Here is a 16757-nt window from a genome sequence, read left to right as displayed (position 1 = left end):
CTCCTGCGAAATGGCTTCCTGCAGTGCATACAAATTAACACACAACTTCATTCCCATTCACCTTTTATTAAAAAAGAATATCAAAAGCCAACATCACTTTTGCTGAAAGAATGTGTCCCCAAATGCTCTACAGATGCAGCATGTGAGGTCAACACTCGCCATCCCCTTTCTCTGTCAGTGTGAGTTTCATTTTAATTACAAGTGCATGTTTTGCACATTGTAAAACTACCCCTGGCTCTGACCACCATAAGAAAAGGAACATTTAGCTCAGGAAACAGTAGCTGACCCTGTCTGCTCTTTTTCTTCCTTGGCATCAGCTTAGACTATTAACACCTTATGTGTGTTGCCTGTGTGTCCCACATATGTGTGCTCTGCATCCATCTCATGCAATACCTGTCGTAAGTGCATACTAAAAGCTTCCTACTGGGAATTCTCTGCTTTGTTTGACTCCTCTTCTTGGCGTCTTGCTTAGCTATTGAATTCATCTGCTTGACAGAGAAACCTTTCTATGTACTAAAAGCTTTGTCCTTGGAAAGCTGTGACATTAGACTTAAACACATAGAGGCCTTTTTCACCTCTCAGTTCACTTCTTAATTATTCATTCCCAACAGAGGAAATCAGGAGAAACCTCAGCAGCCAATGTAAACATCTTGTAGTGGAAGGCAATTTTTTTTCTCCCCAAGAGCACAGTGTGACCATGATAGTTGAGCTCCTTACTAAGAAATTGCTCTGTTTTTTGTACCAGAAAAAGGGGAAATAAGAATCCTTTATTTCTTGCGGGAAGGGATTGAAACATAGCAAAACACAGCCCATTCGACAGTGACTATTTTGCTCTGAGAGTCCTTTGCCAAACAATTCCAGAGAAAAGGTCCAAGTCTCTAACGTACGTTCCATTTACAATTTTCATCTTCTTCCGCCCCGGCTCAGAGCAGCCATCCTACAAGCCCAACTTGTAACACAGGATAAGATCACCCAGTGGCTGTTGCTTTAGAGATTTTCCACCTGATGTGGCAGCTACTCTAAAGAATCACTTTCCAGTAGAGCAGTGTCTCCCTGTGGAAGCACCTTCCCCCGTTTCACACGCACGATCTGAAACAGCCGCCTCTCAGAGCACTCAGTTATTAACGGCAATAGATGCCCTGTGCAAACAATTTGCAGCACCAGGGCTACAGCCAATATTTTTCCAGTCTCTCTGTAACCTTAACTGCAACACACAATATTGGCCTGCTCCCAGGAACCGTCAGTGGGAAGCGCATATAGCAACGGGCCACCCACTTACTGTTTTCTTAGAGAAAGTTTGCCAGGAGTGATATGTAGCTTGCACCACCTTCCTGAAACATTTCCACACTCCCTGAGCCTGCACAGGTCTGCCCCTACCAACATCTCGCACTTCAAACTGTCTCGCTCCACCTCCCGCTCCTTCCACGCAGCCCAATCTCCTCCTCTGATTGCTTCCTTTTTTCTTCATCACCTTTTCCTGGCGTGGTGCCTTTTTTTGTGCTGTTCCTAATGCCTGGGACAACCTCTGATTAATGTTCAGCAAACAACCTCCTCCACACACCAGACCACACCCAAGCATGTTCTGTTTCTCTTATTCGGCATTATTCTGACTCGTGCCTTCCACCTTTCCAAAGAGAAGGCTCTGACTTGCTTGACAGTGAACAGCACCATTTGTTTCTTCAAAGCTACCTACCAGTTTGTGAGAGGGCCACTCAACGTGCAAGTACCACCAGAGCTCCTCAAGTGAGCAGTCAATGGGCCGGTTTATTATGAAATTAGCTACTATCATCCCTAAACAAAAGGAAAAGTACAGCATCATAGCTACTATCATCCCTAAACAAAAGGAAAAGCACAGCATCATCCCAGAGCCGCACCATGCTTTAAGATTACTTGTGTACTTTTTAATGACAATTGATAGATACCACCACATCACCTGGTTACTATTTTTTGGAGAACTAGTGGCATGATACCATTTTCCCTTCTCCAGTTCTCCTCGGAGTCACTAGGAAGTGGAAATATCCTCATAGCCACTTTGCTAAGGAACGAATAATGTACTTGCAAAGGAGCCAGTTTTATGGTCTGTTTTTTTTCTTCATCACCTTTTCCTGGCGTGGTGCCTTTTTTTGTGCTGTTCCTAATGCCTGGGACAACCTCTGATTAATGTTCAGCAAACAACCTCCTCCACACACCAGACCACACCCAAGCATGTTCTGTTTCTCTTATTCGGCATTATTCTGACTCGTGCCTTCCACCTTTCCAAAGAGAAGGCTCTGACTTGCTTGACAGTGAACAGCACCATTTGTTTCTTCAAAGCTACCTACCAGTTTGTGAGAGGGCCACTCAACGTGCAAGTACCACCAGAGCTCCTCAAGTGAGCAGTCAATGGGCCGGTTTATTATGAAATTAGCTACTATCATCCCTAAACAAAAGGAAAAGTACAGCATCATCCGCACCATGCTTTAAGATTACTTGTGTACTTTTTAATGACAATTTATAAATAACACCACATCACCTGGTTACCATTTTTTGGAGAACTAGTGTCATGATACCATTTTCCCTTCTCCAATTCTCCTCGGAGTCACTAGGAAGTGGAAATATCCTCATAGCCACTTTGCTAAGGAACGAATAATGTACTTGCAAAGGAGCCAGTTTTATGGTCTGTTGCCGTATGGTTTTTTCTGTCAGCCTTTTTTTCATTTTAATTTATAGGTAGGTTTGCAAAGGAGCCAGTTTTATGGTCTGTTGCTGTGTGTTTTTTTCTGTCAGCCTTCTTTTCATTTTAATTTATAGGTAGGTTACCTATAGCCTGGTTTGGTGCAAGGTGCCATATATCAACTTCACTCTTTTGTAAAATCCATTGCCAGGAATCATTGTCATTGGCAAGGCAACTCTTAAAATAAACTGAGAACTGAAGGACAGTTTCTTTTAGTAATTGATTACGAACAAATACAGTATCATTTTTAGTTCTCTTAGATGGTTTTATATATATATGACCTTTGGGGGTAAAAATTAACTTTCCCACTTTGAGAAAAGGTAAGCTAAAATGGAAAACAGTTGGGTGACTTCTCACTGTATTAAATTCAGTTTTCTCAAGACCGGCAATACTCCCAGCATTAGACTGCTTCTGTATTAAAATCTAATTCTGAAAGTTTGACAAAGCACACATTTAACACAGGTCAGCAGTATATTGACAGGATGTTAATTTTAAATTGTGTCAGCATTTCCTGTCTTGAGTGTTAATGTCAATTAGCACCTTGCTGCATAACCTCCAAGTCCTCCCTTATTACGGGAAAGTAGCAAAGCACGCAGCAAAAGCACTTCTATTCAAAACACCACTCACTATCAGCCAAACAAAGAGCTGTCATAACAAAACCAGTGAGGTGAAAGTGCCTAAGCTGCTCTGGATCTGAGGTTAGAAGCCTTAGTCTTTTTCCTTATTCCTGATATTAAAAGTGTAAGTGTGTCAACTTGGAGCGAAAGGCTAATTACTTTGAGGCTCAGAGAAAAGTGTGTTACCATTCAAAATCTCTAAGCCTGACATAAAGCCCTTGGCTTTAGATAGCACAGTGTATAGCTCACTGTAGGTCACCCATTAGTATCCTTACTGCACTCCAAAATGTGCTGTTTTACTCTGGGAAAGGGGAGCATTTCCACACACCTGCTTTTTTCGGTATTTCCCACCTGCTGCGGAAAGCACGTGTCCCAGTCTCCAGCATCTCAGCAGGACCTCACTCCCAGGTGAATAAGCCTGGTGACTGCACATGTTTTCCTAAAGCACTGTGTAAGGATTTCTTTACAAACTTCACAGAATTCCCACTCTACTCCATTATTTGACAGCAGCTCACAGTATATATGGATACACATCTAGACCCGGTACCCTTTCTTGCACTTACCTACTCTGTAAAATTCAGCAGTGTAGACACCCAGGGTGAAAAATCTGACTTAAGCCAGGCAAAAGCTCCCACATGATATCACTGCCCTCACCGTCTCCCTTTCTCAGAATACAGATGTGTTCCCAGAATGACAGCACAAATCTCAGGACATTTAGCCTAAATTCTGAAGAAAACTAGCTGGTATTGTAGTCTTTTGTGAAAAATAAATTTTAATGGAAAATAGAAAATGTTACAGCCTTTCCCATCATCCTTAATCCCAGGCCTTGTTGCCTGTTCAGAAAAAAAGGAAATTAATAGAAGTATTTTCATCAACAATTCAATGTAAAGCCTAGTGCTGGCTGTCTGGAAGCTCACGTTGACGTCCATGGGTGCTCACATTTTGAACAACGGTTTTCTTTTAAATAAAACCTTGGTCACTTTTGTAATTTTAAATTATAACTAGCTGGTCCTTCCAAAGAAATATTGTGGAAAGTACATTGCCATCCATATCTTGAGGATTACAGGAAACAAGAATAACAGAGAAGCATCATACAAAACTATATAGGATTAAAATAAATTATTTCTATGCAAATCAAAAGCTCAATGGGCACAATAACAACAATCTGCAGTGAGCTACACACTATTGCACCAAAAAGCTGTAATTTCATATTGAATTGTGTGTGGCTTTCCATTGAGGTAAGTGGGGCTTCCCATGGGTTTGGTTATCCCCCCCTGTGTCCCAGTGTCCACAGTTAGCGATGGCATTGAACGGCACTCGTGGAATCACAGAATTGTCAGAGTTGGAAGGGCCCTCTAGAGATCATCCAGCCCAACTCCCCTGCCAAAGCAGGGCTGCCCAGAGCACATCACTCAGGAGCATCCAGGTGGGGCTTGAAGATCTCCAGAGAAGGGGACTCCACACCCTCCCTGGGCAGCCTCTTCCAGGGCTCTGCCACCCTCACTGGAAACAAGTTTTTCCTCATATTTGAGTGGAACTTCCCATGTTCCAGCTTGTGCCCGTTGCCCCTCGTCCTGTCACTGGGAACCACTGAAAAGCACCCAGCTCCATCCTCCTCCAACCCACCCTTTAGATACTTGTCAGCATTAAGAAGGTCTCCCCTCAGCCTTCTCTTCTCCAGGCTAAAGAGCCCCAGCTCTCTCAGCCTTTCCTCATCAGGGAGATGCTCCAATCCCTCCATCATCTCTGTTGCCCTACGCTGGACTCTCTCCAGTAGTTCCCTGTCCCTCTTGAACTGGGGAGCCCAGAACTGGATGCAGTATTCCAGTGCAGAGCAGAGGAGGAGGCCAGTGCAGAGCAGAGGGGGAGAATGACCTCCCTAGACCTACCAGCCACACTCTTCCCTACACAGCCCAGGATTCCATTGGCCCTCTTGGCCACAAGGGCACATTGCTGGCTCATGGATAGTTTACTATCTACCAGGATAGATAGTAAAAAACCCCAGACCCTTCTCCTCAGAACTGCTTTCCAGCAGGTCTGCCCCTAACCTATATTGGTGCCTGGGGTTCTTCCTCAGGTGTAGGACCTTACACTTGCCCTTTGCTGAACCTCATCAGGTTCTTCTCTGCCCAGCTCTCCAGCCTGTCCAGGTCACACTGGATGGCAGCACGGCCTTTTGGAGTGAAGCCACTCATACCCTAAGTTACTCCTGCAGATCAGGCAGTGCATGTGGAAATCAGTCATTCAAAGTATAACAAGCATTTTCATACTCGCCCTTAACAAGCACCTTTTCACTTCGGTTCCTACCTTTGTTTCTCCTGAGCAAGGACTCAAGGTGTGGCCAGGCATCGCGCAGTAAATCTCTTGCTCTTGAGATCTTGTGTAGAGATGACATAGGCATTATGCACAGACATTGCACCGAGTGCCTATGCTCTGCCAGATTCTAAACAAATTGGCCAAACAAATTAATGCCACACACCCTAAATTGGCTGAACAAATTAATGCAACACGCCCTTTGCACAAGGGTGCCTTTGAAGGCCAAAGACCGTGCATGTTACAGCGAGATGCATTCTACTGAATAGGGTGTTTCAAACAAATCTGTTTTGAGAGAAGCAAAACAGTGTATTATAGTTTCAAGTTAGAGCAGGGCTTTCACCCGAGAGCTTTTCAGACACCAACACTATGTGTGTTGACATTTAATTACTAAACTCTTAAAACAAATAATTTGTATGAGCAAATACTCCTCAATCATTTCATAACAACACAACTAGTGTTTCTTGGCAGTTAGAACAAAACCAGAAGCATGTTGAAATCGCACACACAATGCCTTGTTCTGACATGGGAAGAGGTGCCAGATAGAGCAGTGTGAACCCTCCAGGCTGTGGGAGCTGATGGGATTCAGGAACTGAGTTGCGGCAGTTTTGTTCCCAGGGGCTGGCAGCAAATCAGCCCCAGCAGGTTCACTTGGAGGTTGGCGTTTACTGAATTTCATTCTCCAAACAACCCTCCCTCCTTCTGCTAAAGGTCCTTTCTTCCACCAAGCCCCAAACCTCCCAGCAGAGGATTAAGGGAGTGTGCATTCTTGAGGCTTGTTGGGCGAGAGAGGTAGCTGGAAAGGCAGAAGCCTGGCAGAGGAGCAACGGGTATATGCTTTTTGTTGCTGTGTTAGTATCATGTACCTAAATCAATGGAGCATTTCCTTCCACCTAACTTTCAGTGTGATCTGTTGCAACATTTTGCACATCTCTGCTACCAAGCAGCTAAGCTCACAACCAGTTCTAGCCAACATGTCAAACCCACCCCTTCACTCTCACTTCCGCTGTCAGAAGGTCTGTCTCAGTGCAGCAGAAAATACTGGAACAGTGCTGGTCCTCCTAAGTCCTTCTTTTTCTCATGTTATCTATTATGTCCTCATTTTTCTCATCAAGCTCTTCAGGACAACGTCTAAGACTTGTCAAGAGATTCTTCATAAAGCAGCAATATCACTCTCCTAAAGCACGTTCCATATTCTGAGACTATCTGCTTACCTGTATAATCCCCTCTGTACCTGGGACTTTCATGAAGAGTGATGTTAGAAGGATATGAAAAGAAACAAATCACTTTCTGAAGAGACTTAAAATAGCTAGAGTAAAATAGCTTTGCAAGTAGGAATCACAGCTTTGGCTTGCTCTGTTTCTCCAGATCCAAACCTCATTAACGCATTACAGTACAGCATCTGCTAGCTAGAAGATCTCTGTTTCCACCACAGAAATAGTGTTTTCTTCAAAGAGTCTGGAGTTCCCAAATTTAATGTAAAATAACTTTTTTGTGTGTGTCACGACACTAGGATCAACTAGGGCTGCTCCTTCCTGGTTCCCTCTCCCTCCTTGCATTTCCACCTGCCTACTCCAAGTCCTCCCTTTACTCTCTGTTACACTCTGATCTCATTACGACTTTCTCTCCTTCACACAGTAATCCCACCATTCCCCAGGCATCTTCTTTCATCTGCATATCCATTGATACATCCCCTCTCCACCCCTGTAGTGCATCCCTCCCTCCTCTTTCTACACATCTGTCCCACCACTCTTAAGTAAAGTTAGTGATTTAGAGTGGAAACTTGTAGGAGAAAACCCGTCTATATAACCAGTTGCCAGAAGCACACTGGTGTCGATGGTGCAGGACCAGACTTGAGTTTGATGTGCTAGCTTTCCTTTTGAAGGTTAAACTGGAGAATGTGTGTTTCCACTGGAGAAAGCTTCACCTAAAATGCCTTCTTGGCCATTAACGCGGTCTCAGGCTCACTATGCCTTCGGTTAGCAGACCTCTGCAACGCTAAGATTGTCCCAGCATATTGCCCTCCTCTCTAATTAGGAGCCACCTATTGTGTTCCATTTTTTCTCTCTGAAAATTGCCACCGCAACCTCGCTATCAGCTCAGTATCTTACCATTAGGCAGGAGGGCAAACGTGTGGTGTCCTTGACATGTCAGCTAGAAACGTCTGGCCCCCTTTCTCTCGAGGGAGCAAGCCTATAAGCTCTGTAATGCATTTAACCTCTATCACCTCAGGGAGTAAGAGTCTCCACAAGCAGTTTGCTGCCGCCCCACCCCTGAGCTAACTCATTTACCTTATTTTTTTTTTACAGTGTTCAATAAATTACACTCCACCCTTTAAAAATTATTACGGTTAATATATGACTTGCTAAAGAGATGTTTATAATTCACATAACTCTATGTTATAGCTTTAATCTCATAACATAGAACATTAATAAATGTGGCAAGGCTCTCTGAATTAATAGCCTGACTTGTATTCACATATTTAGACATGCTTGTATTTGTATACTACTCTTGCCATATTACAACATATAGGCCAGATTCTGATCTCCATGTCAAAGGAGAAAAAAAAAAAAGAGAGAGAATTAACATTGTAGGCCATCAAAAGAAATATAATGCTTTGTTAAAATTACTAATTTCTATTGCAAAACACCGAACAGCTGGCTTTCACAATGCATCTACAAGCAAGAATTTGATCCGAGTTTCTGTTTAGTTTTCATTTGGACAGGCTGATCTTTAAAGACAAGTGTATTCTTTCTGCAGTCCTCAAAGGTTTATTAAATTTGATAAAGGCCATATCCCTTGGTTCTTGATAGTTGGTTCAATAATGAATCCAGCTGCTCAAATGTGAATGTTTAAAGTAAGACCAATTGTTCAGGCATAAGCAGAGGATGTGCAAGAGCCAGTGCTGGGCAAATACTTGGAAATTCCTTGTAACATTCATTCCCATTTTTATACTTATTAACTTTTCACCTCTTTTTTTGTGTTTGCTTTAACAAATATTCAAAGAGCAAACCAGGAACATTCACCCTAGCATGAAAAATGATGAGGACCCATAGAAAACACATTCCAAGTTTGCAAACCCAAGAACTCGCACCAGAAAATGTTATTATTCTTGACAGGGAATTTCTACATATAAACCAGAAAATATGAAGTGTCATGAGACTTCCCTTAATTGAGTTATGCCTGAGAGAAATGACAGTTGTTGCCATTTGGAAACCACAAGTTTGAAAATGAATGTGTTTAAAAGCAAAACAAAACACAAGATTAAAAAGCCAGACCAATAATCTTGAAGTTGCCTGAATTATTCACAGCATCAAATAATTTTCATAAATACAATAAGGAATGCAAAAAGCCTGTGACTGTGGACAATGGAAACCACAGTCCTACCACAATTCAGGCTGCATCTCCTTTATTAAACCCAACCCCGGAGGCCCAACTGCACGGTGGTGGTAGTGCCCATGTGCATGAACGCCTTTGCAGCATCAAACCCACATTTCAAACGTGTGGTGCCAAGTAGGCCAACTTCTTACTGTGCAGCCCTCCACATGTCACTCAGAAGCATCACCAGCTGCAGAAATAACTTTGGTGATGGCAAGAAATAAAGAGTAAAATATTTCCAGGCCTACTTATGCAAAAATCAATTTTTTTTAGGGGAAAAAACAATATAATGTTTCATTATTTCCACTGCACCTTCTTGAATTTTGTTGGTTTAACGTTGTTAAAAAGTTGCAAGTCCTGTAGCCAAGTGTGCTTACAGGAGAATCTCAATTAACTTTTAAACAAAGGAGGTTTCTGTTAGGGCTCATGGTAGTGGAGAAAAGCCTGAAACTTGAAAGCTCCAGAGTCAGAAGACACACAAAAAAAGAATCTCAGCTTTAATCTTTGGGAAATTTATAACCAATTTCTTCATTTTTGTGTGTGTGGATGGGGGAGGGGTCCTAGTTATGACTTTTGCATGCTGTCATTGGCAATACTAATGTAAATTTTTAACTAAACTCTGTGCTATTTCTTAATTAAATCAGCTCCACCCAATTTACACAATATTGTATATTAACTGCCAGCTCACTTGGAAACATCAGTAAATGAATAAACTACATTTGAAAGGAAAAAGACGTGATGTGCTCTGAAGACATTATTGACAGTCTGAGGATAAGGATCTGCATCAGATCTTACTGTAAAGTGTTTGGCCTCAGGAGGGAGGGTTTAGCAGTTGAAACTCATCCTATTCCATCAGATAGATTAGTCCAGAGCATAGGATTCTTTCAAAGCCACTGTGAGAGTGTATTAGCTATAACCTGCTACTGGGAAATGTCCACACGAGATGGCAAGCAAGCTTGCTGATGGGGCCATAAAGAAGTAAAACACAAACCTGGCACACGAGTCAAGGCATATCAGCCCCACGAAGATCGAGCAATCTTCTGTACCACATGGGTCTGGAGCATGGGGTATGGATTCCCTCACCTAAGGTATCAGAATTAAGGCAAAGTCAAACTGAAACAGGCACAGAGAAAGGAGAGTAGGAAGTTCAGGGGCACAAAGAACGTATTCTAGGACAGGAGGCTAAAATTTTTCCTCAACTAGGAAAAGAAGGCCATTGTTTAAATCTGTGAAAATGTAGATTTAGTAACTATGGACTGAATGCTGCATGCAAACACCCGAAGTATAGAGCCATTACCCTTCTCTGTCAAGGGAAAAGGGGGAATAAATGATCTGGCGCTGGGAAAGCTGAGAATGACAATTTCCCAGAACAGTCAAAAGGAACAGTACAGGCATATAATCACAGGACTTTATTTGAAAAAAAGAATGAAGAAGGGTGTAACGTGGACGTTCACAGTTGGATGAAGCAGGTTGCTTCCAAAACCATGTAGTCCTTCAGGTGAAGACCACATAGCCAGTCAGGAAAGACTGGTGCACTAAGATGAAAACAGAGCTTGTAGGCCTGGCTTGGAAAGGGGGGCCAGGGCAAGAAAGACAACGGGTGAATTAAAGCTTTTTCTTTCTCCCAAGCTGGTGGATTCAGTCTTGTAACCCCAAAACCAACAGCACCAAGACATTCAGGAATAACATCTTTTTAGAGTGTCAGAGCTAGATCTCTGACATCTCCCAGTTTTAATGTCCCTAATGAGGTAAGACAAACATTCTAACTATCCACTTTCATTTTAAAAGAAAATAAAAGAAAATAAAATAACATAAAATAACATAAAATAAAATAACCTTCTCAAATGCTGAAATGGCCAGTAAATGAACCCTTTGTTCTCAATTTTCTTTTTCCAACTGCTATGATGCATAAGAAGGTGAAGTGCTATTAAGCCAGTTTACAACACCGGGCAAAAGTGATTTTCTGCTTAATAAGGAAATATCTAGTAATTGGTCATAAGGCAAATGACATTAACGAGTGGGCCATTTGGCTCTAAATGAATGGATCATAACCCAGAGAGTTTTATCTGCATCAGCCTTTGCTCTTTAAGAGGTTTTCATTTTGGGAGTGAATCAGCGCTAAAATTATAAACTAAGGATGAAAGAACACATTGGGAGTAAATTTGGAAGCCAGTCAACTACTGGAATGAAGAACCTTTGTACACTTTAAGCGTGGCTTTGGGAAGCCTCAGGACAGCCCGGTTCAATTTCCCTGGTATGCCTCAGAACATTCCTTGGACGTTGTGGACAAAAGGAGGGCTGAGTCTCAGAACATGAAATCCCTACAGCCAAGACTGAGGGTAAAGAACAGCAGTTCTGTAGACTACAAGCAATATAGAAGATAAGAACTGAGGAAACGAGAGGTCTCCATGTGGAATTACTTAGCTAGTCATGGCCAGCATCCAGTGGAAACAAAGATCCAACAAAATTTTGTTTTGAAAACAAAATATATTAAAAAAACTACTAAAAAAAAAATCAGTTTGCGGCAGTTGAAGTTATTTCAGTTTTGAGAAAGTATAATCTCAAACAGTGAAAAATGTGTCTAGCACGTCTATCGATGGGATTTGCATTGGTGGAACTCTGCTCTTAGCTGCCTCTGGAGGATTTGAACCATCCAGTATATTTAGTATATTTTAAAAAAAGATCTTGATGCTTTGAAGAAAGCATTTCTCAGGTAGTGGTTCTGATTCAGATGTCAGCTCCTTCAAATCCCTGTGTTCTGCTTATGTTGACTTATTCGTCCACCAGCCGGATAGATAATTTAGGTTTAAATTATGATATATTAAACAAGTAATAAGAAAGAAACCCCAAACTGAAACATTTTAAGCTCGCATAGCTCTTTGAGAGTTTCAACTTTTACTTTGCTAGTAAATGCCACTGGAAAGTAGAAGGAAACATAATATTTCTGTGTGGCATGCTAGTCATCTAAACTCTTCCCTGCCAGGTCTGTTCAGCCTGCGTAGTATAAGCCACAACTGTTTAATTATCATGTGTTCTGCCAAAGGTGCAGTCAAGGGTGTTTATAAGGAAACGGAGACGGTAAGCCAAATTTCATTTGCAGATCAGACACGCCTGCTAGCAAACAAAGCCAAGGTTTTAGGTACAGATGAGATCAGTAGTTCTGTCCTCCAGGGAAGGCGGCTGCACCTCAAAAATTAATGAGTAATTTTTCAAATTGATGTTGTGAGGTAAACTAGTTATTTTCACAATTAAGTGCTTTACCAAGCATTTAGGAAACGGTAGTTTCTCATTGGCCAACCAGTTCTGAGCTCCAACTGGAGAAGATAGAATGCAAACCCAAGGTCATATCAAATCTACTTAACCACTGCATGAATACCGTTGGGAAGGACATCTCTTTGCAGGGCATGGAGAGGACATTCCATATTATAAAGGCACTGGAATCCAAGCTGGGTAGTTTTCCTGGCTGTAATAAATCATTTGCTTGCTTGTTATAAGGCCAACCTTTAAATTACAAATCTTGCTAATAATTATTAGTTATTTTCCTTTTGAGTCCCACACTGGTTTGTGGGACTCAATCATCAATAATCATCAATACTTCCCTGTCCCACTGATGGGGGAATGGGGCAACACACAAGACAACTTGATAACTAACCACAGGGTCAGCAAGTACACGCTAGCCCACTTCTCATCTCCTAGCCCACCTCCAAGTCTCCTCTTTCCCTTCCCTCTGTGATGGGGCCATCCCTGTTAGACTTTCCTAAGCAAAAGTCTTCCACAGCCCCCTGCCAGGCTGGCTATGGTTCTTCTTGCAATGCACCACAGATGCCAGCACAGAGGCCAGGAAAATGCACCATCTCTTTTGGAAACAGAGGTGGCATACGTAGACTGGATGACCTGAACTCCCAGTATGCTGTTTGAGTTTAGGTAAGGTTTTACTCCTTGCCCAGCCTTACTGTGTACTACCAGATAATCAGTGCTTACATAGGGGCTGATCCTGTAATCCTAAGGCAAAGTTCCCTCTTTAAGACCAGAGGGAACTTTGCCTGCAAAAGAGCTGCACTTTTCCCTACAGATAGGCATTATTAACCAATTCCTATCGGTTTTCACAACCTTCACCACAAACCAGTAGCTTAAAGCATTAACCTCTTGCAGCTACTGTGAGGAGCTTTATACATTGCATCCCATAACGTGCTTGTTACACATTACCCAGACAGACACACAGAATGTCCTGCTGCATTTCCTGCAATCAGAGGTGGAACAGTGTGTCCTTGCTACAGTAAATCTACTCCTCCACCAGAGTAAATACTAGCTTTGTTGTTACTGCTTCCTGTGCTGTTTATAACAGGAAAGCTTTTGTTGTGTTTTGTTTGGACTTTCTTTTGGGTTTTTTTTGTTCATCTATACAGCAAAGAAAACACAAGGTTTAAACTGACCTGATTTGGAGCCGATACGAAGTTTCATGTTAAAAAAAACCGCAGCAAAGAAAACACAAGGTTTAAACTGACCTGATTTGGAGCCGATCCGAAGTTTCATGTTAAAAAAAAAACACCACACCACACATAGAAAACAAATACAGCCCTGGCAGACAGAAATGAAAGGCCAGCTATCCCTGTTATGCTGAAGACATCCACTTTTATTACATTACATATGATACAAGTCCTAGCTGTCAAAATCCTCAGGAGCACCTAAACAGATAATAAACAATCAGTGAAAGACTTATGGCTACATGTTTTTCATAGTATTGGAAATCACCTGGGAACCATATTTTAATGGAAAATACAGCTTGATGGAGACAAGCTTCATAGATTTATGAAGAAACTGCAGCACAAATCAAGTGGAGGGTTTAGCTTTCCAAAATGATATGGAAGTGCTAGAAAATAGCACCAAAAAAAAAAAAAAAAAAAAGAAAGGACGAAGAAGGACAAGCAAAGAGGAAAGAAAGACGTGCCCTTCTAATGATTTATGCTGTAGGGAAGGAATATGCCTACTTGTGATCCTGTTACCCTTACTGCTCTTTGTGATTGTTATTCTTCCCCTAAGAGAAGCGGTCATGTTACATACTGACAGAAAGTTACACCTCTTCAATGTGATTTGTCCACTTAAAACAACATTTATCATGTTGCCAGTTTATAAATCATTTAGGCCAACTAGATTAAGGCTATAGGAAGCCAGCACCCCTAACTGATCCTCATGCCAGATAATTCACAGACCTGCATTTGTTTACACTAAACCTTATCAGCCAAAATAGCCGAGCCCGGTGCCAGCTGAACTCCGGTTCCTTCATCTGAGTGAGAACACAGGACGAGGTACAGTTTTAACACATTGAGAGATAGAGTCCTGCTCTAAATGAAAGTGTACCTACATCAGTCCACACCATGCCAATGTCCTGGAAGGCTTCGCTAACATGGACAGCTCTTCTTCTACACTTTAGAGGAGCAGAGCCTCTACACAGAAACAGGAGACAAGCTGAAGAGGTTCAAGGTTAGCTCACTTTTTATCTATTTTGTATCTGAGGATGTGGAAAATGTCCATTTTTAACCTATGAAAATATGTTGCCCCCTTGCTGAATACGCACAGGTGCAAGCAACACTGCACTCTTTGCTTTGTGTTCAGCATCGATTCCGGTAAACTGAAATTGTCAAACTCAAAATCGGCCTTTTGTCCAATTAAAACTCTTCAGACATTAAGAGGAGGCTGAAATACCAGCTTGGCTACATGATACAGCTCATATCACTGTACAGAGTTACTGATACGCAGCGGGTGTCAGGCACCCACTCACAGAGAGCCTCACATGCAACAAGACAGCTCGTACACAGAATGCAGCCCCCAACTAAAATATAGCATTTTTAGTTTAACTTTGAATAAAGCCCCCAATCCCACACTTTTTATAGTGCTAGGAAATTAAAAACAAAACAAACCACAAAAAACCCAAAACCAGTTAAGCTTTAAAAAAGGACAAGCTGTGGATCCAGAGGATTTCAAACTAATTGAGAACCAATTAATAACCTTAGGCCTAATGATCTTTACGTTACAGACCCAACAAAAGGGAAGAGGAACTACAAAGGAAAATCTTGGTCATTTCATGTCCTTTGCCTTAGAGGTGATTTTTTTAAATCCACAAGGAAAGCTATATTAGCCTGTGTAAAACACCAGCCAGCCAAAGCTCTTCCACACAATCTTGTAATCTGAATCTCTGTGATCGTTGTTGTTTTTAAAACAGCAAACCCTTAGAAAGTGAATTATTCTTAATCCAAACTACAGATGACAATTTAGAGGAACAATATTACTATATTCACCTTAGAAGACACAGAACGCAGGCTTAGCACACCAGGCATAGATACTTTTCTCCACAGAGCATCACAGGCCTCACTTCTGTTTTTAATTATAGGCACATGGACCAAGGGATCAGATTAAGACTTAGAGTGGGTCTTTTAGGGATGCTCACACACAGCTGCCTTTAACAGATCATCCTGGAATATGAAGTAAGCTATGTCTTGTCACAATTACCTTCACAACTGAGGCCTGTGCTATCTTCAGTCATCACCATTGCTCTTCCTTCTACACCCAATTGATTTTAATTTCTCCACTGCTTTGCTTCCTTTGGCCTCCTGCAGAATCTTCCAAATCCCAGGTGTGGAATTCAGTCCTATGCTCTTCTTGACAACACCTTCTAAAACGCCCAGTGCTTAGTGCTAACACCCACTTGGCCAAGGAGTTTTTCAAAGGTACGGTGATCGCTTCCTGAGGAGGTGGCTGTAAAAAAATAGTTGTCTACCTCTGACAGCCTGTCTCGGAGAGAGGATAATATTTAACACTCAGCAAGGTTAAAAAGAAGCTGGAAATACACAGCTGATTTTTCAGAAACAGCTACTGATTTGGGAGCAACCAGCTCAAGATGCCCCGGGCCTGTTTTTTTCAGAAGTGCTCAGTATGATGCCTTGGCCTTGTCCCTTAACAGTTAAAGGAATATTGAATATTGACATATGTTTTAGGATGTTTACTTTTTGAGTTTAACCTTAAATGAGGCCTATCTGTAAAAATGAGCAGAGCAGTAATAAGTGAGGCAAAATAATTCACTTCTCTGCAGAGCAAGAGAAAGGAACCCAAAGAGCTTAATAAGAAAGCTTCCCTTCAGCAAGAGCACCTTTTCTTTGAAGAGTGATGGTCTCACATCTCTAACACCCTGACAGTTCAGCAAAGGCTCTCTGGGTCACCACCGAGGGAGAAGCAGCCAGTCACCAAAAAAGATATACATGAAGTGCTTGATGTTTTAACATTTTCTTTAGCGTCTGATAAATCAAAGACAAAATGGATTTTGGGATGGATGGATGTCTAGTCTCCACGTACTTCTGGTGATGGACTCGAAGAAAACTTCTGGCAGAATGAACTCAAGCAGACAGGCCAGGACCTGATCTGACACGAATGGAAACCCATGTCCAGGGGTGAATGTACATCTGATACCTGAAAGGAGATACTGAGGCAAGGGTAGGCAGAAGTACAGCTCCTCTCTAAGCATAACCCTGAGCACTCACAAGCCAGGCAACATCAACAGGAGCCACTAGACACCAATTCCTCCAAAATCCACTTTTGAAGCATGAAATGTACAGATTTACAGATCCAGGGGCTTTGTCTGTAATTATTATGCTTTGATTTTTCAGAATATGAATCCACTATATTTGTATAGGCCATACAAATACACGAGACAAGAAGAACGAGCCTCTGGGCTGCATTTGACA

The sequence above is a fragment of the Calidris pugnax genome, unplaced genomic scaffold (assembly GCF_001431845.1).
Source record: "Calidris pugnax isolate Ruff unplaced genomic scaffold, ASM143184v1 scaffold28, whole genome shotgun sequence".
Classification (NCBI taxonomy): Eukaryota; Metazoa; Chordata; class Aves; order Charadriiformes; family Scolopacidae; genus Calidris; species Calidris pugnax.
This window is presented reverse-complemented; position numbering follows the sequence as displayed.